Genomic DNA, 25323 nt, shown 5'->3' with positions numbered 1-25323 from the left:
ATGTCAACATGCGCGCCCCCATCATGGTTACAATCTCAATGTTGGACACACACAACCTCTCATTAAGAATCTCCAATATATCCTCATTGACCGTACTGAAGATCACAAGAGTCTGGTCAATAATAATATGCGTAATCTCAGCTGAAATAAACTCTCTCATCTGCTTATCAAGCTGCCCGGTTCTAGAGCCCGAGCCCGATCCCTCACCGGCGCCTGAACCGCCAACTGGTCTTGTACGTAGCGTCACCATGTTGTAACATATAATAACAACTATCATAATACTCATCATTATTGAGGAATTACACACACACACACACTAAAAGTTCGTTGGTTTTATCTCAACCCTTCTTGACTCGAGTATGAATCCTCTGCTTTCAGTAGTACGGGCCTATACTACCTTCCACATTTATCCATACGTTCCTCAAGAATTGCCTTGACTCTACCAAGTCCCTTTCACTACTATTGCTCCCAGCACTAATCTCATCCTTCGCTTGCCGTACGGTAATCTCTGACCCACTATCCGCCATCAACTGCATAAGAAAACCCTGCTATCCCTCCCTAACTAGCTCGCAAATACCATTACATATTATTAAGACTAGATAATTCTTCGAATGAGGGGTCCTATCCTACAACAGTAAGACTTAGACAGGAGCTACGAAATAGAGCTTGACCTAACCTTCTGAAATTATTTAGTCCTCGAAATATGTAACTTAACAAATTTGTTTACTAGTTACTTAAAGATAACTAGGACTCCTAAAAGCACAAAGCAAGCAGTATTCGAACATTGAGTAACCAGAACCAATCATATCCTAATCACGCCATCATATCACTGACTAATCAGTACGAGCATGCATTTCAATAAGCTCATATAATAGGCATACAAGCCATCATTCCTAGATCCTTAGCCCTAATCTAGCATGCGACTCGCATATTCACAATTCATATCATAACATAAAAGTGCATGGGTAATTTGGGAGAACTTACTTGAGCTCGTCTGATTGCATGCCCCACACCCTTTTCTCTTTTAAGATATTTTTTTACAAAAATGATTTTCCGTTGAAAATTTTCGTACCATGTACTCAGTTTGAGTTCAGACACACCTGAGAGTGTGTCCGAATCCCTCAAACCAAGGCTCTGATACCAACTTGTAACATCCTAAAATCATGATCAAAAAGTTCATTTTTAAATCATTGAATAAACCACAGTTACTGAAAATCATTTATCAAATAGGAACCATAATACCTCAAAACATCAAAATCAGTATATCGTTATCAAAACATATGTCAAACATATATCAGAGTAAAATCCCATGCTAAAACATCGTGGTGTATGCAATGCAGTCATCCCAAGGTCCTCCCTCTGCTACCAGAAATACCTGAAACCAAAACTAAAAACCGTAAGCATGAAGTTTAGTGAGTCTCCCCAAACTACCACATACCATACACATAATCACAAATATTGGGCCCCACCCCTTCATCAGGTCTGACCCGACATCAGACAACATACGACATTATGCCCCACCTGGCATCGAGCCCTGCTCGGTAGACATATTTGTTTCTCCCAGGCCCGGCCTTTCAATGGGCCCCGCCCGCTACACACATACAACCAATATCATTTAATCATGCTAGCATGTAAAGAATCATACACAGTATTATATGTTCTATTCCTAAGGCCTCTCCTATCATGGGCCCCGCCCCTACTCTGCTAATGATGAGATATGGAACCCTATCCACACTCAACTAGTTATGAGATACAGGCCCCTGCCCACACTCACCTCCCTACCCAGTACATACAAGTATCATAAAGACAACACATATAACTAATCATGCACATAGTCATCGGGTACCACCCGACATCGAACCGTAGTCCCGAATCATACATATAAACCTTCCTCGAGCCCCACCCGACATCGGACCGCAATCCGGAAACACATAACATAAATACGGGTCAACATTGGTGCCTTCGACCCGTTCAAACAAGAAGAAACTCACCTCGCAAAGCTGAATGTAGAATCTCATGATGAGGAATCTCTAACGGGTTCTCCAACGACTCCCCGAGTTGTCATTACCAAAATAACACTTAGTCAAAACCAATAATCCTTCTTAGATTAAAATGACCATTTTACCCCTAAACTAATTTACTCCATGTTCATGGCCCAAAACCATAACAAGAAAGACCCAATACTAGGTAGACTTCCCAAGCCTATTCATGGCCCACCAATGGCCCAATTTCTAAATTTGGTCGAACCCCTCTAATGGGTCTTACCCTTTTGAATCCATTCCATACTTCATAACCCTCCCACGGTCAACCTTGGTCAAGGTCAAGTCAAGGTGAAAGTCAATATTCAAGTCAAATTCGAAGTCAGCGCTCCGAGTTGACTTAAATCGTCGAGTTTACTCTTCAACTTGTCGAGTTCCTATGAATCATAGAATTGTGATTTCGCGACCCAAATCGTCGAGTCCATCCTTGAACTCTCCGAGTTCTTCCTTTCAATAGAATCGGGACACTCCACTTAAACTCTTCGAGTCCTTCCTTGAACTCGTCGAGTTCCTCAATCTGTTAGCCCCTTCTTAACTCATTAAGCCATTATCCTTCATATTTGAACCCTAAACTTCAGATCTCAACTCAAAAAGCATTTAGAAGGGTAAAGTTTCCAACTTTACCCATTAATACCTTTACCTAAATGAATTAATTCCAAACCCTAACCCAAAAGGCCAAAGTCTAGGAACTAAATGATCACGTACAATCCTAGCTTTTTCCTCATGCATGGCCATAAGAAGCTCCAAATGCCAAAATGGCGGCTTAGAAGTTTCATGGGACTTCCATGGCCATAAATTTGGCATAATTATGCCATGAAAGTCCTTCAAGACTCTAGATCTGAAGTGTTTTCCATTTTGAACGTCCAACTCTCAAGAACCAAATCATATAGACCAAAACAAGGAAAAGATGCTAAGAAAGAGATCTAATCAACCATTAGTCAAGTTTGAAAATTCATTACCAGAAAGTCACGAAAATTGAGTGAGGCTTCTAGATCTAGTAACTCTTCCTTGTTCTTTCAAACCTTCCTTCCTTCCAAGACTTCAAACATCCACAAGAACACTCCAAAATGGCTCACAATCACTCACAATAGCATTAAGGTTTCAAGATATAGGGTTAGGACAGTGGAGGTTGGAAATGAGGCCAAACCCTAAAGCATAAGGTGTTTAAATAGGGTGCAAAATCTCGGATCTAGGGTTTCCCAAACCCCTTCCAACTCATCGAGTTGTGCCTCTCCAACTCACCGAGTTTATTCTTAAAAATACGCGCCCAAGATTTCCAACACGTCGAGTTCTCCCTCTTGGACTTGACAAGTTGGCCTTATAGATGTTGATTTCTATTTCCTTATTCGTCCTTCTAGATTCCGGGTGTTACACGTTGCTTCACATTTCATTTATGTTGTCCTAATATTAACTACTTACCCTTATAGAAACAACACCAAGAGTCAAGCATATATATATATATATATATATATATATATATATATATATATATATATATATATATATATATATATATATATATATATATATATATATATATATATATATATATATATATATATATATATATATAAACGAATGAAAAATGTAAATAAAATTTGTATTCTATTTAGATCTGATTAACTTTATCCATATGTGATTGCCAACAGTTAGATTCTATTTTGCTAAAAAATACAATAGAAAATGAACATATTTGTAACAACCCGAAATTTTGTTTCATTTCTTGTACCCCTTTTCACGACTCGTTTCGATCATCCAATCACCGTTTCCGATTTCGTTTCCGATTTCCGTCAATTAATTAAGTCTATATTTGTGGATTTTATTTTATGACTTAATGAGTGTCCTAATACCCTTAGAACTCATTCTAACACCTCGTATTAGTGATCGGAACATTTCTAGAATCAACCATATCGGGTAATGGCAACTTAATCGGGTGCGACCAAAAGCCCCGTTTAACGTCGGTATCGGGTAGAATTCCACCGTGTCCCGAACTTAGGACCTACTTAAACATGTTCAAGATATCATTTGAAGCTTTTTCTTTCTCTCTCTACTCTCTCTCTAACCTCTCTCCTAAATCCAAAGCTTAAGGGTCCAAAACTCAATTTTAAGGCCTCAAATCTTTAAGGTACCTTCCTAAACTCATTGTATAGAATCTTTGACCTTCAAATTCGAGATTTAATCATGAATTAAGACCTTGTATATGAGTTTATGGCCCTGGAAGGAGCTTAGGCCGTAAACTCATAATAAGTGGGTTTTTATGCCTTTAAACCCCTCCTAAACAATTTTGGGACTTAGATATGGCTTAATGACTTTATGGAATGGACCTAGAATGCCTTAATCTATAATTTGGGGACATGTATATGAATTTACGGCCAAGGATGGTGTTTAGGCCGTAAACTCATGATTAAAGGGTTTTTAAGCCCTTAAACCTTTCCTAAACCCCAACAAGACATGGATATGACTTCTAGAATAATTGTTTTAGCCTTGGAACACTTTAAACTTAATATTTGAGGGATTTATATGAGTTTACGGCCAAGGCATGTGCTTGGGCCATAAACTCCTTAAAAATGGGTGTAAACTCAATTTCAAGGTGTTAGAAAGCCATCCAACACCACCAAAAGCCTTGGAATAAATCATAGGACCAACCAAAAATAGTTTAAGGACTTTATAAACATCAAAACTCTTCATTTGAGAGTTTAAGGCCATAAAAGGTGCTCCATGGCCGTAAACTCCTAAAAACATGTCATTTATGCCTAAAAATTTATGTAAGGTCTTGGAACAATTTTAGCAATCACATGTGATTTGTTTGGAATCCAAAAACACAATTTTTCATGGGTTTATAGGAGTTTACGGCCATGAGTCCTATACTAGGCCGTAAACTCCCTTAAATGTGTCTATTTGGTGTTTAAAAATTATTCCAAGCCCTTAAACCAAACCTAGAAATTATTCCCTAAGTGTTTAAAGCCATTTTGCACCATAAACTACCCCACCATGAGTTTACAGCCGCAAACTCATGGGGAATGGGTGTTTTAGACCAAAAACTCTTGTATAAGTTTATTCATGGGGAGTAAACTCAAGTCCCAAGTCCCTAGTGCTATTACACGTCCTTAAACGCCACCGGGTCCCTCCAAACACTTGTATCGGGGTGTTTTCGCGACAAGAAGTAATTGTCCCTATCAAATAATCAATCTAAGTCCTAATTAGATACAAATGTGTATCTTTACATTATACTTAGGAACCTCGCGTGTTATCAAGCCTTAAATCGACACTTAGCATCCGGAACGTAGCATTTCTCAACCGATGAGTTCATACTCCTACTCTTTTTCAACTGTTTTCATTGTTTTCAGGGGGGATACAAGCAATAGTACAAGGAAATCTTGTACTCCAATTTATCATTTTCTGTTCAATTGACTTCATTTTGTATGTTCTAATATCAATAACTGTGTTTATCAAATAGTTCGAATTACGAAATTAGCTTTCAAACTAATCATAGATTTCTTGATAAAATATTACAATCTAAACTATGTTTCATAATCTACGAATAATTCATACTAATCATCATTCAGAATAAATACGAAACTATAACTAGGAACATAACGAATACGAAATTATAATTACGAATACGAATAGTAATAGGAGTAAGATTAGGGAAACGAATATGACTACGAATACGAATACGACTGCGAATACGAATACAAATACGAATAGTAATAGGAGTAGGAATAGGGAAACGAATACGACTACGAATACGAATACGAACACGAATAAGTACAATAATATGTTTAAGAATAAGAATACGAATATGAAGATATGTATCTAAGTATATTTCGAGATAATACCATTAGGATATCAGAATACCTAGTTAATACAATAGGTATGAATGGAAATAAATCAGTATATCGAAATTCAATAACAAAAATTACTTTTAGGAAAGTACGGGACTTTCCTGGAGAAACGTTACATAACTAAAAAGGAGTAATAAACTAGATAACTATATATCTTTCATAATTAGTAATATACAATCAGGAAAGTATGGGACTTTCCTGGGATCATAGTTAAACATAACCAGAACCGTGTAACCTAACAATCAACCAACCTTCTCTTTTAAGAAAATATGGGATTTTCTTGGATAAAAACTTTTCGGTAAACTAAAGGAAACTCGTAAATTTTCACAAAGAAAACATCTTATGAACTCACCAGCTTTATGCTGATTTTCATACTGCTTGTATTCGCAGGTCAACATTAGACAGGTACCTAGCGATCCTTTTGGAGAAGACGGAGCGTATAGAAGACTCGTCTCTACTTTTGTTTATATATACTATGTATTACGAATGTACAACTTTACTTTTGAACAAATGTAAACTTTGATATGTAATGTAATGCTTGTTTACTTTACTTACTATGTGCATTGGATTTGATACTCAACTTGGAGTCAACCCCGGAAACGTTTTCGCCTTTGGTTTTCGGGGTGTGACAATATTGAATATAATTTTGTTTTGATATGTTTTGTTTACTTCTAAACACAAACAAAACTAAGTTATATATGTTATATTCACATAGGAATAGAACATAATTTTGTGTGATAGATATTATTCAAATGTAAATAGAACAAAACTGAGTTATATATGTTCTACTCAAATATATATATATATATATATATATATATATATATATATATATATATATATGTGTGTGTGTGTGTGTGTGTGTGATTGACCTTCCTGCAAGTCAAGCACCGCTCTACGTACCATGCCACATCCCGCTTCATGTAGGGCCACCAATAGTCCAGACAAAGATCTCTATACATCTTCATCTCCCCAGGGTGAATGGAGAATCGAGATTTGTGTGCCTCTTCCAACAATACCTTGCGCACACCCACATGATACGGGACCCACACCCTACGGTGCAGAGTCAACAACCCTCGGCTGTCATACTCAAAAAAGGAAACCTTACCTATAATCCGCTCGCTCTTCCGATGTTCCTCCTTCATGGCCTACTGCTAGGCCTTCTGAATCCACTCCAACAGTGGAGTCACCACCATCAACCTCAGGCAGATATCCCTGATCGGCGCTGCCTTGCGATTAAGCTCATCGGCCACCACATTGGCCTTACCCGAGTGATAAAGGATCTCGCAATCGTAATCCTTTACCACATCCATCCACCGATGCTGCCTCATGTTTAGGTTCGACTGATCCATGAGGTACTTCAAACTCTTATGGTCCGTGTAGATAGTAAATCGAACCCCATAGAGGTAATGACACCAAATCTTAAGGGCGAAAACAACAACCCCCAATTCCAAATCATGCGTCGGGTAGTTCTCCTCGTGAGGCTTCAGCTGCATCGATGCGTAAGCGATGACATGCCCTCTCTGCATCAGAATTGCACCCAAACTAGAGATGGATGCATCGCAATATATCACAAAATCCTCCATGCCCTCTGACAGGGCTAATATTGGCGCCTTGCACAATCTCTGCCTCAGAGTCTCGAATGCGGCCTGCTGCTCAAGCCCCCAACGAAAGACCACAGATTTCCTCGTTAGCCTAGTCAGGGGTACGACTATCTTGGAGAAATCCTGGATGAATCTCCGATAGTAGCTGGCTAATCCTAGGAAATTCCGAATCTCAGATGGAGACTTCGGAACTTCCCATCTCATCACTGCCTCTAGTTTGGCTGGGTCCATTGAAATTTCGTCCTGGTTGACGAGGTGCCCAAGGAATTGCACCTCGCATAACCATAACTCACACTCGAAGAACTTAGCATACAAGTTCTCCCTCCACAAAGTCTCCAGAACCTCCCGCAGATGCTCCTCGTGCTCCTCCAGTGTCTTGGAGTAAACCAAGATGTCATCAATAACCACTATCACATACCGGTCTAACATCGGTCTACACACACGGTTTATGAGATCCATGAACGCGGCAGGAGCATTAGTGAGCCCGAAAGGCATCACCACGAACTCATAGTGGCCATAGCATGTCTGGAACACCGTCTTCTGTACATCCTCCTCTCTGACCCTCATCTGATGATATCCTGAGCGCAGATCAATCTTGGAGAACCAAGATGCTCCCTGTAATTGGTCAAAGAGGTCATCAATCCTCGGAAGTGGGTAACGGTTCTTTACCGTTACCTTATTCAGCTCCCGATGATCTATACACATCCGATGCGACCCATCCTTCTTTTTCACAAAAAAAATCGGCACTCCCCAGGGAGAACTACTCGGTCTAATGAATCCCTTGTCTAACAGCTCCTGCAGCTGCGTAGACAACTCATGCATCTCAGGAGGAGCTAACCAATACAGTTCCATGGCTATCGGAACAGCACCAGGGACTAGGTCGATCCTGAATTCCACCTGCCTCTCCGGAGGTATCCCAGGCAACTCCTCGGGGAATACGTCCGTAAAATCACGCACTACGGGCACATCGCCCACCGTCGCCTTACCCGCCTCCCGGGTTTCCATAACATAGTCGACATATCTTGCGCAACCCTGCTGAAGGTAACGCCTAGCTCTTGCTGCTAAACATACCGTTGGCCCTCGATGTGGCCTCTCGCCTTGAACTACCAACTCTCACCCACTTGGGGTCCTTATCTGAACCAGCTGCTGCGTGCAATCTATCACTTCCGCATTGGAGCTCAACCAATCGATGCCTATAATCACCTTGTTTCGCCACAACAGAATAAGAAACAGGTCTACCATGTAACGCTCCTCGAACAGCCTCAAAACACAGTCCCGATAGACCTCCGATGCTCACACTGACCGGTCGTCCGCAATCTCGACCTCTAGAGGGTAATCCAACATGCCCGAAGACTCCGGAAACTTCTTGCTAAGTGCAAGAGAGATAAAAGATCGGGTGGCACCCAAATCAAACAACACCTAAAGTGGGATTCCGTTCACATGGAACGATCCTAAACAAGGCACATGATATATCAAAGTCACAGCGACATAACAATAAAGCATAAGGATAAGAAATCATACCCATCACCACATCGGGTGCAGCGCGTGCCTCCTTGGCAGTCAGCTGAAATGCTCGGCTCCAAACCACTAGAGCCTCCAACTTAGCCTTCCGGTCATCCACAACTCGTGCTGTCGCTGGAATCGGCGCCACAGTCGGCGCCGCTACCGCTGCTGCTGTCAATCTAGGGCATTTGGCCTTTTTATGGCCCTTTTGATTGCAATGAAAGAAAATCAGGTCAGATATCTGAATCGTAGGAGTAGGGGCAGTACAATCCCTACCAAAATGCCCAATCTTGTCGCACTTAGAGTAGCATAAACCTGGCCCAGAGCGTCAAGCTCCCTTATGTGATCGACCGCATTTTCCACAGCGGTCCCGCCCAAACTAGCCTTTCAGCCCACCACCGAATCCCTTGGGCTTCTTCCACGAAGCCCCCACCGTCTGCCCCTCCACTGTCTTCCTCTTTCGGATGTGCTCCATATCAATCTCCCTATCCCTAATCCTGGCAATCATGGAATCCAGGGTAGGGCAAGCTGAAAAACTGACATGCTCCCGGATGTCAGCTCGTAGCATGTCATGGTAGTGGGTCCTCTTCATGTCCTCATCACCCACATACTGGGGAACCAACAAATCCCTCTCCCAAAACTTGGTAGTGATCTCCGCCAAAGTCTTTGTAGTCTGTCTCATATCCAAGAACTCCCTACCCAGCTGCAGAAGCTCTACAACTAGCGCAAACTCTACTCTGAACCGAGTCACGAAATCCGACCATGTCATAACCTTAACGGCCGAGGCTCCCAGAGAGTCTCCAACCGACTCCCACCAATCCCTAGCCTGGTCCCTCAAACACCCTGCTTCAAATCGTACCTTCGACCCCTTGGGGAACAAGCTGGTCAGCTGTGCAGACTCAATGTCCGCAATCCATCATCTAGCAACAATGAGGTCCTTCGCCCCGTGGAAATCTAGCGCACCACTCCCTCTGAAGTACTTAAAGGACAGTGTGCATGGTCCTGACTGGCTAGCTGCCATGTCACTTCAGAACGCCCTGAGGCGATCCTCCATAAGCTCAATGATCCCCTCCTTGATCGAACCAAAGATAACTTGCATCGCATAAAGGATACCCCCTGTGATCTCAGACGCAATGACCTCGTGCAACCCATCATCCACATGCTCGTATCCTACCCTCGAGCACGACCCTGACCCGGATCCTGAACCTCCTGCTCCATGTCGCATCACCACCATTCTGAAAAACAAACATATGAATGTTAGGGCCACATATACTTTCCAAATTTCCCAGTTCCATCTAGGCCCTCCTTGGTTTGAGTACGGATCCTCTGCTTCCAGTAGTACGAGCCCATACTACCTTCCACATCTATCCGTACTTTCCTCAAGAATTGCTTCAACTTCACCAACTCCCTTTTACCGATACCCTTTCCAATGACCTCATCCTAGGCTTCCCTAGGGCACTCTCTGACCTACTCTCTGCCATCAGCTGCACTAGGAGTCCCGACCACCTCCCCCTAACTAGTTTGCAGAGACTGCAACATATCCGCTCCTTAGTTAGTTGAAGATGGTTAGAACCCCCATAGCACAAATCAAGCAGCATTCATGCATTGAGTAACAAAACCATGCATAACCTACACATGCCATCCTACTGCTGACTAAACAGTCCTAGCATACAGCTCATACAACAGCCGCATAAGGCATCCTTCCTATATCCTTAGCCCTAACTAGCATTCAATTTTCAGAATCATATATCAGGCACACAAGGCATCCTCCTAGATGCTTAGCCCTATTCTAGCATGCATTTTTCAGAATAAAAACCATATAACATAACATAACAAGTATGGGTATCTTCGGGAAAACTTACTTGAGCCCGGCCGGTCGCACGCATCACACACTTAGTCTTTCTTAAAATTTCTTAGTTTAGACTTTATAAAACCATTTTTCCTTGAAATATCTTTTAGTCCCTCGCTTTGAGTCCAGACACCTCCGAGGGAGTGTCCGAATCCCTCAAACCAGGGCTCTGATACCAACTTGTAACGACCCAATTTTCAAGGCCAAAATTTCATTTTTGGTTTAACGTATTTAACAAACTTTTTACTAAAACATTGTTAATAAAACATCCAATACAAAATCATAATGTTGTATTTCAAACCATAACATCATAAATATTGAAAATCAGAGTACAATCCCAAAACTTCTTGCGGAACATGTGAGTGTGTGTGATGCACTGCTACGTCCCCGACTCTTTCCCCTTCGACGAAGAGGTACCTGAAACCAAAACCAAAACTGTAAGCACAAAGCTTAATGAGTTCCCCCATCATACCACATACCATACAATATCGTCGGTATCTTTCAACCTATAACATTCATCGGTATCTTTCAACCGGTAACCATCATTGGTATCTTTCAACCGGTAACCATCATCGGTATCTTTCAACCGGTAATCGTCATCGGTATCTTTCAACCGGTAATCAACATCGGTATCTTTCAACCGGTAACTAGGGACTATTTCACCCCCTACAACTAACATGCAATCAATAGATATGAGCATACAGTCAGGCATATCCGGGTACTGACCTACCCTTGGGTCCTACAGACCACTGTTAGGGAAACTAATCCCTACTAAACACATAACATATAATCCAAATAAATCACATAACCAGACCAAGATAATTATCACAAAGACCATTATCTTATAAATACCCCTTTTTGGTGGGTCGGCATTGTGGCCTTAGACCCACCCCTACTGGAAGGTAACTCACCTCAATGTCGTGCAGTGTCTGAACTATCTGCGGCGCACAAGTCGAAACCCTACAACACCTCTATCCCTACACGACAACCTTCAAGTCAACACACATCACATACAACCCAAAACAGGGTTGTTCCAAGTTCAACCAAAGTCAACGTTGGTCAAAATCAACATTTAATTGACCTGACTCACCGAGTTGGCCTACTAACTCGTCGAGTCCCTGCTTCTCTAATCCCACACAAAACCCCATCTCCACTCGTCGAGTCTAGAAAAACTCGACGGGTTCTCCTTCAATCATAACATCGGGACCATCTTCATCCGACTCGCCGAGTTCCTCCTTGAATTCATCGAGTTCATCTCCAACTTAAGAACTTTTCCAGTCTATGACCCGCCGAGTTGTATGAACAACTCGTCGAGTCCGTCTTCAAATATCGGTAGATTGCTATGGACTCATCGAGTCTGCTCATACCACTCGCCAAGTCCCAAGGCTTCCAGGTCCCTTTTCGCGTCTAAACCCACAAGGGACTTCCTTCCTATCATTTACCCATTCACAGGAAGCGTTTGGTGCACAATGGTCACCGACTCGTCGAGTGCCAAGAACAACTCGTCGAGTCCAAGCTTGACCAACTCCATATAGTCGATTTAAATGAGGTCTAACACACCAAAACCATAGATCTGGCCTCCTAATGTCCATTTTATATGTAAAGTTCCAAACTTGATGCACATGCATGGAGTTTTTAGCACAAAAATCCATATAAAGTGTCTTACAATGTGCATGGGGCTCTCATTGCCCTAAAGTTGACACCTTTATGCCATGAGACCCCTCTTAAGGCCCAGATCTGAAGCTAAAGTCCATATAACACTCCTTAAATCCAAAAATGGCTTGAAAAGCCCTAAATGCACCCAAGATCTACAATCTAAAGATGAACCACCAAAAGAAGGACCAAATCAGGGGCATTTTTGATGGGTTTTGGCCATATGAACATTCCTATGTGCACATACAAACCCTAATGCTTGGATCTAGGTTTCTCTAATTGAACATGCATTGAATCCAAGACTTTTGAACAATAGATCTAGGTAATAACATAAGAAAAACAGATCTAGAAGATTACCTTAAGTTGTTTTCTTGAATCTTCTTGTCCTTGGAGCTTAGAGTCACAATTGTCACTCCTCTAATGGATTACAAACACCAACTAGCAAGAGGATGATTTGAGAGAGAGGAGAGGGGAGGAAGAAATCGGCCAGGGTTCCTTTAGAGACAAGATTGCCGATTTTCCATGACCCCTTGGGTCTATTTATACTTGTAAGGCTCCTAGGGTTTCACCCTTAAACCCTAATTAGATAACTTAGGCCCTAAGCAATCCAATACCCTAATGATAAGCCTTGGATGAATTCTAGGTCTATCCTAAGCCCCAAAACCGTCCACCCCTTATCCATAAGGGATTATAGCCTAATGTACAACTATCATACACTTGACAGTTTATGCCCTTCTATTTAATTAATCTCTTTAAGTCACCAAATTAATTCCTAATTAATTTATGACTTATATTAATCAAATAACAATATTATTATTCCTTATAATATTTCTTCTCTCATTGTAATCATCCTGACAAGTTGCTATGGTGAAGGCAACCCAAAAGGACAATGCTCAATCGGGTCTAGTACTTACCAAATATAGTTGCAGCCTTAGACACTATTTCAACAGTCTCCCACTTGGATAAGTCTAGTAACTATATACACCGATTAGCAATCGTAGCTCTCAAAGGCGCTATCAAACTCTGATCTTATCAATCTTGTCCTTTAGATAAGGGATCGTATAGTCCTATGTTTAGATATCATGCTGACAATTCTATGGAAACAATTTGTCTCGCAATTGGTTTCTCGATATCAGATTTATTTGACATAGAACTTAATCGAACACATCAATTCAGTTCTGATCGAGCCTGGCACATAAGTCAAATCAAATCATCGATTGGCCGAGATATCGCTTTTACCCTCTTAGGATAAAAGTAACATATAAACTTCGACTTATATGCATTTACTTATTCATTAATCAACTATACATAACAATGTGTTTTATAACATCAAGTTACTGATGCGGTTTCGCATTATCAATGTACAACCAATTAACAAATAACAAACCATATATCTAGGTTTTAAGACCATATTATATTAACGTCTTGCGATCACCCTTTTATCACATTCCATAAGGTGATTCCAGCAAGCGCGGGTTTGTTCCAATGCTCAAAACTAGTTCGTAAGCACTCATGAAAGTTGCAGCAAACTTTTGCTATGTCTAATACCATTTAGACAATCTACATGCCAATTCATGGCAATCTTCATTCATACCTACTTCCAACATATGAACGATTGTGTTCAATTTGAATAATTCGATTATTCTTAATAAACTCAATTATTCTGGAAGTCAAAACATGCAAAGTGAAACAATAGTTAAACAATTAACATAAGACAGTAACATTACTCATAAATAATACTCTTTTATTTAATCATAAAATGTTAATTACATTTATCTATTATATGTTTCTAATACTTATCTAATCTATACTAATATCATCCTTCATCCCAATACTCCTAGCATGCTGCAAGTGCTTAACCCTGCTCAATCCCTTCATAAGCGGATTTGTTGGGTTATCTTCTGATGATATCCTTTTCACCACGAGTTGTCCTTCTTCTACACGATGTCTGATAAAGTGATATTTTCTGTCGATATGTCGAGATCTACCATGATCCCTCGACTCCTTGGTCAAGGCAACCGCTCCTTCATTATCACAGAAAATCTCCATAGGCTCTTCTATGGTAGGCACAACTCCAAGATCACCAATGAAGTTCTTTAACCATATTGCCTTCTTCGACGCTTCGCTCGCTGCGATGTACTCTGATTCGCATGTTGAATCAGCTACGGTTTCCTGCTTGGAACTTTTCCAAGTTACGACTCCTCCATTCAGGGTAAAGACCCAGCCTGACTGCGAACGGTAGTTGTCCTTGTCGGTCTGAAAGCTGGCATCACTATACCCTCGCACCTTCAAGTCATCACTCCCTCCGAGGACTAAACACCATTCTTTGGTCCTCCGAAGGTACTTAAGGATATTCTTCACCGCAATCCAATGGGCTCTGCCAGGGTTCCCTTGATATCTACTAACCATGCTCAAAGCAAAGGCTACATTAGGGCGAGTACAAGTCATAACATACATGATTGAGTCAATTGCGGAAGCGTATGATACTCGGCTCATTTCTTCTATTTCGACTTCGGTACTCGGACTTTGAGTCTTAATCAACTTGGCATTATATTGTATCGGTAATTCTCCCTTCTTCGAGTTTTTCATACTAAAACGTTTTAGTACTTTATCTAAGTAAGTGTTCTGACTAAGTCCTATTAGTCTCTTACATCGTTCTCTCACTATCCTTATTCCCAAAATATAGGAAGCCTCTCTGAGGTCCTTCATAGCGAAGCACTTCCCGAGCTAGGACTTAACCTCCTGCAGTTTCGGGATGTCGTTTCCTATGAGCAGTATGCCATCGACATACAAAACGAGAAAGCTAACTATACTCCCACTGGCTTTGACATATACACATGATTCATCTTCACTTCGTATAAATCCAAACTCTTTGACTTTCTCATCGAAGAAAAAATTCCATCCGCGAGACGCTTGCTTAAGTCCATAAATGGACTTCTCAAGCTTACACACTCTATTTGGATGCTTCGGATCAACAAAACCCTCTGGCTGAGCCATGTAAACATCCTCAGCCAACTTCCCATTAAGGAAAGCGGTTTTGACATCCATTTTCCAAATCTCATAATCATGAAATGCGGCAATCGCTAGCATTACTCTAATAGATTTTATCTTTGCAACTGGTGAGAACGTCTCATCATAGTCAACTACGGGAGTTTGAGTAAAGCCCTTTGCAACCAACCGCGCCTTATATGTGTGTACATTTCCATCCACGTCGGTCTTCTTCTTGAAGATCCATTTTCACCAAACGGTCTTACGTCCGGGCACATAATCAACCAAATTCCAAACTTGGTTGTCATACATGGACTGGATCTCTCTATCCATTGCCTCTTTCCATTTTGCAGACTTCGGGCCTGCCATGGCTTCCTTGTAGCTATTAGGTTCATCTAGATTTATTAGTGTACCATCACTAATATATGTGTCCCCTTCGGTAGTAATATGAAAACCATAAAACTGGGGTTGAACTCTAACTCTTTCAGAACGTCTAAGAGGTAAGGACTCATCAATCGGTTCAATGGGAGTTTCCTCCTCGGGTTGAGGACCAGCAGAAGAGGTTCCTTCATCTATCGACTCTTAAATCTCTTCAAGCTCGATTTGCCTCCTACTGTCTCCTTGGCTTATGAGTTCTCGCTCTCGGAAAACTCATCTCCTCGCAACAAAGACAACATTCTCCTTCGGTATATAGAAGAGATATCCAAAGGATTTCTGTGGGTAGCCGATGAAAATACATCACTCACTACGAGGTTCGAGCTTGTTGTGAGTATCTCGTCTTACGAAAGCATCGCAACCCCAAACCTTGATATGTGCTAACGAGGGAGCTTTCTGTGTCCACATCTCGTGAGGTGTTTTGGCAACCTTCTTAGTAGGGACTCGGTTAAGGATATGGGCGGCAGTCTCTAAGGCATACCCCCATAATGAGATAGATAGTGAAGCATGACTCATCATAGAGCAGACCATGTCTAACAAGGTTCGATTACGCCTTTCTGCCACACCATTCAATTGCAGTGTCCTAGGTGGCGTCAATTGTGAAACTATTCCACACTCTTTTAGATAGTCATGGAATTCAAGACTTAGGTACTCTCCTCCTCGATCGAATCGAAGCATCTTGATTTTCCTGCCCAATTGATTCTCCACATCATTCTTGAACTCTTTGAACTTTTCAAATGTTTTTGACTTTTGCTTGAATAAGTAGATATACCCATATCTACTATAGTCATCAGTAAAAGTCACATAGAAGCGGTTCCCATCCTTTGTGGTTGATCTAAACGGTCCACATACATTGGTATGTATTAGGTCCTATAAACCGTCATCCCTTTCACATGCGCTAGTGAAGGGTGACTTGGTCATCTTTCCAAGTAAACAAGATTCGCATGTGTCATCTTCCCTAAGGTCAAATGACTCCAACACTCCATCCTTTTGGAGTGGGGCTATGCGCTTCTTGTTGAAATGTCCAAGACGACAATGCCACAAGGATGCTCTATTCATACTATTGGAAGAATCCATGCATAAAACATCATTTCCTAGGTTATCTACAATCATAACATTTTCATAAATTCCATTACATGGTATTGCTTCAAAATATAAAACACCATTTAGATAAGCACAAATAGAACCATTCTCATTATTAAAAGAAAATCTAAATCCTTTTCTAAACAAACCATGAAATGAAATGATGTTTCTTTCCATTTCTGGCGAATAGCAACAATTGTTCAAATCTAAACATAAACCATTCCTAAGCACTAGAGAATACGCTCTAATATTGGTCACAGGCGACGAACTTTTGTTCCCTGTGATTAGATTTATTCTTCCATGCTCCACATCCCTATTTCTTCTTAGTCCCTACAATTCAGAACAAATGTGGTAACCACACCCGGTATCGAGGACCCAAGAAATAGCATGAGATGAATCATTAGATATAATTGTATATATATACCTGCGAAAGATGGCTTGATCTTTGCTTCCTTGATAGCTTACAGGTGCTCTGGGCAGCTTCTCTTCTAGTGCCCTATTTTGTGGCAATGGTGGCACTCTACCTCCTTTGGGTTAGGGTTAGGCTTAGCGGGATCAACTTTGGTCCCACTAGAGGAAGAACCATCTCGGTACTTTCCATTGTGGTGGCTCTTAAACGGAGCCTTCCTCTTCTTGCCTCTTCCTTGCCCAATGGCCAAAACAGGAGCAGTGGGTGGATTGGGAGTGGGTGCAACAGACTTGTCCTTGAGGTTGCTCTCAGAAACCCTAAGGAGACCTTGGAGCTTACTTAGGGTGACCTCTTTTTTGTTCATGTCGTAGGTCATCCTAAATTGGTTGTAACACGGAGGCAAAGAGTGAAGCACCATGTCGATCGCCAAGTCTTCCCCAAAGTCAACATTCAACTTGCAAAGACGATCGACATACCTTTGCATCTTTTGCAGGTGCACGGTTAGAGATTCACCATGACCCATTTTAGCAGAGATCATGTTAGTGAAGATCTCGTAACGTTCCTGCCTCGCGTTTTGGTGGTATCTCTCCAACAACTCTTGGTGCATTTCGTACGGATACATGTCCTCGTAGGACTTTTGGAATTTGGAGTTCATAGTGGCTATCATGATGCAATGAACCTTCGTTGCATCACGCTCATGATTTTCAAAAGCGGTGACTTCAGCCGGAGTAGCGATTTCAGGATTGATCTTCTCGAGTTTCTCATCGAGGACATACTCCTTGTCCTGGTAGCGAGCAATCGTGCGAATGTATCTTATCCATTCGCTAATGTTCATCCCATCGAAAGTCACCTTTTGGCAAAGGCTCATCAATGTGAACGAGCTAGCAGCATCATTGTTTGCGTTCGACATCTACAAATAGAAAGGACAAAGATAGGTTATAATTTGAATCCCTAATTATTACCCAAGAAAAATTAGGGCTAGGATCCAACAACAATATTTACATATTAGAAAAGGGATGCCGTAATCTAACATGCAAACAATTTGAAGGTAAGTGAATGACGTTTCACTAATTCTCCACCATGAAAACATAACATTAACTCTAAGTGTATTAAGAATTCCTAGGTTTAGATGAGATTCATTGAAACTTTTCAATGGCATGTTTAAATCTCGATATGCCCTTCTCGTTTGTGATTGGGATACCGAGGATCAATAAGTGGGTGTGAATTACCATGCAAATTCACATGGTGCCTTCATTGTAATAATCACCTATTCGATGTGCCGGTAAACCACACACGCTCCATCGAACTATGATAAACAATGAATCACCCTTTGCCACCTTTGCTTATAACCAATTAGTGTGCCGGTAAACCACACACGCTCCACTAACTTCTTAGCAAGGGTGCAAAGTGTAATTTCATGGGATTGCATCAACACCCCGTTTATTTAATAAATAAATGATTATATAATAGCCCTAAGATCAATAATTATATAGCAAGGTGTTGGTTTTTAGCAGCCAAAGGTTACAATTTTAGTATTCGGGGGTTAAAAATGTAAGTCCGGAATTGGTCGTGTAAATATTTATGAAGAGAGGGACCACTCGGTAAATTATTGGGACTTAAAATGGATAGATTATGGGAAGCAAGGGATAAAATGGTAAATTTCAGACTTAATTTGTAAGGGTTTTAAGAGGCAAGGTTCAAATGGTAATTTATTGGTTCACTTTGTAAGAAGAGGGGTATGCAGAGGCTGTTATGGTCATTATGGCAAACTTAGTGAATGGAGGCGGGTATATAAGTGTAAGGGAACCCTAAACCTAAAAGAAAGCTACCGCCGCCACCCTCTTTATCTCTATTTCCGGCCGCCGCTCCTCATTCACCTTCTTTCCTCCGCCGCTTGCATCCTCGCTGCCAGACGCCACCCAACAACACCTGCTGCCAATAACGATTGTGTGCCACTGGAGGTGTCGCTGAAGATCAGAGTAGAATCGATGGATGCGGACGAGTGGTTTGTGAACGTTGGGAGAGTCGCGGTTGCTATTTCGCTTCAGGGAGGACAACGATGGAGCCTCATTCATTCGGAAGCAGCAGGAGATAAGTCGTAGCCACCTACGCCGCCTCCTCCTCCTCATCTGTGAAGCCAAAGAAGCGGGACCATCGGTGGAGCTGCAAGATCAGTCGACAATGAGGCTGGGAGCCGCTAATCGCCATTGTTATGTTGTTGTTGCCACCGCCGGAGGAGCTTGAGCGTAGCTGTCATCGTCACGAAACCCCCCTCTACTCGGTTCGTTGCTGCTGAATTACTATCTCTATCCTGTCGGCATGAAACCATCGTTTCCGCCGCCATACACCGTTATCAGGTGGTTGGTTTCTCTTTTCGAGCAAAGGGTGTGATGGTGTGCATGTTTTCGTTTATGGGTATGATTTGTTTGATTGGAAATCGCAAGAGCCGCCGCTGCCACCACCGTGAGGTGGTGGCTGCCGCCAAGGACCACCGCATGTGTGTGTTGGTATTAGTGTAGTGTGTGTGTTTATTTTAGGAATTCATTGTAAAAGTTGTAAGAGCCAAGAATACTAAAAGAAATTGAAAACCACCACCTTAAGGTGGTGGCTGACGCCACCGGCCGCCATGTCAGGTAGCGGTGTGCTTTGCCTGGTTGTGTTGACTAGTTTAGGGTGCTAGAAACCCTAATGGGCTCAAAGGAGCTCTAATGGGCCCAATGAAGCTTAATGGACTCTAATGGACCCAATTAAACCCATATGGGCTTAATAAGATTTTAGTGGGCTTATTAGGCCCAATAAAGCCCTAATTGTCATAAAAGGCCAACAAATTGATAAATGGGCTAACATTTGGATTGGAACACCCTAATGCTAATGAAACCCCAACTTTAAGAATCAATCGGGTCACACACACGAGAATTATTTAATAACTTGAGATATTAAATAATAATCATTGGCAAACTAACATAAGTCATAATGGACTTAATGTATTAAGTCCTTAATGGGTTAAGAAAGAAACACCGAACCCTAATCATCATTTCATGTGAAAACTTTAATTTGGGATTATGGGCTTGGACTTATCGGGACCCACATTTGGGCCATTGGAATGCAATTGTGTGATTAAGCCCAATCACACCATATGACATATTTAGAAGAATGATGGACTTAATGGGTTAAGTAGGAAACTTAACCCTAATCGACATTTTATGTGAAACCCTAACTTCACCTGGGTTTATTGTTGGGCCTTTCTGTTGGGCCTTGATGATTCGATTAATAATGCGACATCCAAGAATAATTATATGGACTAAAATGATTTAATGGGCCTAGGGTAAGTCCCATGTAAGGCGTTTGGGCCCAATTTTGAAAATTAGGCCACAGATGGGCCACAGTTTGAGCCTTAGTGATTATATGATGTTGGGCCTTAGAATAAGACCATGTATAGGCTTAGGCCCAATTTGGAAAACTGGGCCATATGTTGGGCTTTGATTCCTAATTGACTTTGGGCTATAAATTGGGCCTTAGGCTTAAATAAAGCCAAGCCTGGGGTATTGTAGTAATTATCCAAAGTATGTACTTATGTTATGTAGTGAGACCCAAGTATTAATTGGGAGATGTTTTGATATTGACAGATCAGGAATCTGTCATCTAGCAGTTGGGGTTGAGTCTGCACGACTTCAACAGTGTGGGATGGAATCTGCGGGACTTCAGCAGTGCCAGGTGAGTCTTATCACGATACCTTACCTGGAATGGTAACTAGGTGTGATCGAAAGGTTTTATGTGTATGAATGAGTTATCTGACTTATGTGATATGTGATTGGAAGGTCTTATATATTTGTATGAGCTATGTGACTTATGTGATATGTATATGCTGTATGATTTGGGACCGGAAGGTCGATAGGGATATCGCCGGAAGGAAATCAGAGTTTTGGCCGGAAGGCGATCAGAGTTGAGGCCGGAAGGCAAGCCATGGTAGGGCCGGAAGGTCTACCAGAGTTGTGGGACCGGAGGGTCCCACTGAGACACATTGACCGGAAGGTCTTACAGAGCTATAGCCTCGAGTGGCTAATATGTTTATGTGGTATTTTGGGGAACTCACTAAGCATGTGTGCTTACTGTGTTATATGTTATGTGTTTCAAGTACATTGTTTCAAAGGAAAGGAGTATGCTTGGTCGGAACGCATCACACTATGTTTTCCGCATACTGGATCCTTGGGATTACACTCTGATATGGTTTTATGATACTCTATTTGATTATTGACACTTTGGTTTGACACGAGATATTATTATGAATGTTTTTATATTGATTCTTTTGTGTAATAGCTTATTTTAAAAAAATGAAAGTTTTGGCCTTGAATTTTGGGATGTTACAACAAGGGAGGCCAAGTTAATGTTTTTATATAGGGTGCAAACCCTCATATTAGGGTTTTTGTCTAGACAGCACGGACTTGTCGAGTCCGACTTCTGACTCGCCGAGTCAGCCACTTGACTCCCGGGCCCAATTCGATTCTACTCGACGAGTTGGGCCACCAACCCACCGAGTCCCAGGCCAAAATGAAAAATGCTTAAATTAAATTGCATACCAGGAACCAGGTGTTACAATAATGTATTCATTTATGAATATTAGATTTATTTACTATCATTTAAGACAATTATGCATATGCAACTAAAATTCACATATGATTATAACAAAATGATGTATTCATTTATGAATATAAAACTCAAAAATAAATATCTTTAGTTTTCGTTTATGATTAATATACCAACATGATGTATTCATTTATGATTAACAACATACTAATACTATAAAATTATTTTGGTTATAGAATGCTTATGTATCTTCAACATTGTTTGATGAAAGAAAGTTTGAAAAATTCAAGGAGAACTTTCATGAAAACACTGATGGGTACAAAAAAAATATTGAACATAAAAGATATTAACATGGTATGTTAATTAAACTTGTTATATATATATATATATATATATATATATATATATATATATATATATATATATATATATATCGCTAGAATCAGCCCTGTAGCTTACAAACTCAAACTACATCACGAACTTAGTAACGTACACCCTACTTTCCACGTCTCAAACTTGAAAAAGTGTTTGTCTGACAAGAATCTTCTAATCCCACTCGTAGAGATCGAGATTAACGAGAGCCTCAACTTCGTGGAAGAACCAGTAGAGGTCAAGCAAACGAAGCAAAGCCGCATCCCGATAGTCACTTGGTAGCACTATGATCAAATGAAACTGAACTATCCTCATCTTTTTACTTAGATATTTGTAATTGCTTAAACTCTAATTTTGGGATGAAATTATCTCTAACAGAGGGGGGGTGATGTGACAACCCGAAATTTCTATCATGTACAGCCATTCAATTCAATCAAAGTCAAACTCGTTTCTACTATCTTTTAGCATTGTTTAGGGTATGTTTGAGTGTTCTAAGCCGAGTACATTCAACATTTGGGTTTAGGGATGAGTTAACTTATGTTCTTCATATTGCATTCGATCCAAATACTCCTTCAAGAGGAGTGTACGGCCGCACACATGAGTGTACAGCCGTACACTCAAAATGGCCATGAACTCATGCCTATATATAAGCAAATCCTTCTTTTTTTCCTTCACTTTTCACACATCCAAGTCAATAAAGTCAATTCTCTCTCAACTATCATCAAGCTTTTCACCTTGATCTTCAAAAATGTAAGTATTCCTTCCATTGATTAGTTGATACATTGCTTTATCTACTGAAGACCCATGATTTCATCCATGAAATTATCTTTTTGGTTAGAACTTCAAGTCTTCAACACTTTCACCAAGGACACCCACTTGTTCTTGGGTCGTGAACTCCATAAGAACCCTCAAAAGTGTGAGTATCTCTTCTACCTTCTAGTTAAGCTTGATAAACACTTGATTCCTAGCCTTGAATCATCATCTAATGCATTAACACCAAGGGTGTACGATTGTACACTCCTCATATGGTCGTAAACCCTTGTTTAGTGCATGTTTTGGCCTCAAACTCACTTTATGTCCCAACCTAGGATCATGAACACTTAATGGATGCTAGATATGGCCATAAACACCCTTTTTGCATGGTTCTTCTATGAGTGTATGGTCATACACTCCACGATCGTACACTCAATGGCCGTATACCACTTTGACCGTACACACCTTAGTGTGGCCGAAAACCCCCTTTGAAGCAATCATATGTGTAACGCCCACAGATTCGGGCTAGTCAATTTAGAGACAATAAACATCAAAAATGAATTTTTAATAGAAGATTATATAGAATAAATAATCTTAACCACGTTATAGTATATGTCACAAGGGTTTCGTACTTATAAAGAACGCCGAAATCCAATTTATAACGAAGAAATTATGACCCGTCGAAGTTTTTCGGCAAAATCGGCACGGCACTGGGAGACGTAAATAGTGAATTTACGGTAGATGAGGACTTTTTAGCCTTATTAATCTAAACAAAAGTCTTAGAATATGTTAAAATGAGAGTGTCCATAAAAAGAACGCCCAAATCTAACTTTTTATGAGGAAGTTGTGAATTTTCTAAGATTTAGCATAACAGTGCACAGCCCGGAAATTCGAATTTTAGATCGGTCAATTTTCAGCCAAAATAATCTAACGAGAAATGAAGATATCGTTAACAGGATTTAAACGATAAAAATATAGTCGAAAACGGAGCTCATATGCGAAAGATATGGAAGCTTAGTCTTTACTCTTCGAGCGCGGCGAACTCAATACAATTTTGTAAATCTGAGATAGAATGAGAATTAGCCAATGGTCTAAATGAAATTTGTATTACTCATAAATAGCAACACGTGGATAAAAATAACGTCAAAAACGGAGCTCGTATGCAAAAGATATGTACGAAGCTTAGTCTCTACTTTTCGAGAGCGGCGAATTCGAATCCAGTTTTGTAAATCTGAGATACAAAGAGAATTAGCCGACGGGTCTAAATGAAAGTTGTAGTACTCATAAATACCAATGCATGGATATAAATAACGTAGAAAACGGAGCTCGTACGCTGAAGATATAAACGAATCTTAGAGACTACTCAATGATAAAATCCCTATAAATAAAGGATGAATCCTTCATATTTTCTTCACACCATAACCTCTCTTTCTCTCTCTAACTTCTCTCTAACATGCTTAAACCCCTACCAATCCTAGGGAACCTCCCTAGCATGAGAAGAAATCCCTGGAGTGCCCAACGACTCCGAGAAGAAAAGCTTTCGGCTCGGAAACGCTGTTCCAGCGAAGCCCAGTTTTTTTTAATAAAAACTCGCTGTAAGTGAGCTAAGCCTACACTATTTCTAACATAGCTTTTATTTAAATATAGTAATGTATATTAGGACCTTATAATAATTATTTGGGCTATTATTATGTGTTATATAAGTGTCGTTATAATATCTTTTAACCACTCGCAGTAAGGGGAATCTAGTTTAAAAAGCCACATAGGGTTGTTGGATTTCAGAAGTGCTATATGCCAAAATGGTCTTGCCCTCCGGTGTTTTATGTCTGGCCCCTATCTGTACATAGTGGGTGAAGAGTATTGTTTAACGCTTATATAATACTAATAATAGCTAGACTATTAATTAGTCTCAATGAATATTATACTAAACCCTAGTGGTAATGATACTAGGTTTTGTTGAAGGAAATTGTTTTAAGAGTAATGAAGCGTTGTCTGAGTTCGGAATCACCATCTTACCAGGTGAGTGCATAGTTACTTTCATCTTACACATATATATATATGAAGTATTTAATATAAATTACGTGTTATGTGTGCATCTTATCTGTATACTTGCTATCTATGCTGGATGAACGATTTTATACATGTTTTAAATGATTTAAACTATATATGTGTTTTTATATCTACAAAATATGTTTGGTAAAACATG

This window comes from Lactuca saligna, chromosome 8, assembly GCF_052625555.1.
Source record: "Lactuca saligna cultivar CGN05327 chromosome 8, ASM5262555v1, whole genome shotgun sequence".
Taxonomy (NCBI): domain Eukaryota; kingdom Viridiplantae; phylum Streptophyta; class Magnoliopsida; order Asterales; family Asteraceae; genus Lactuca; species Lactuca saligna.
This window is presented reverse-complemented; position numbering follows the sequence as displayed.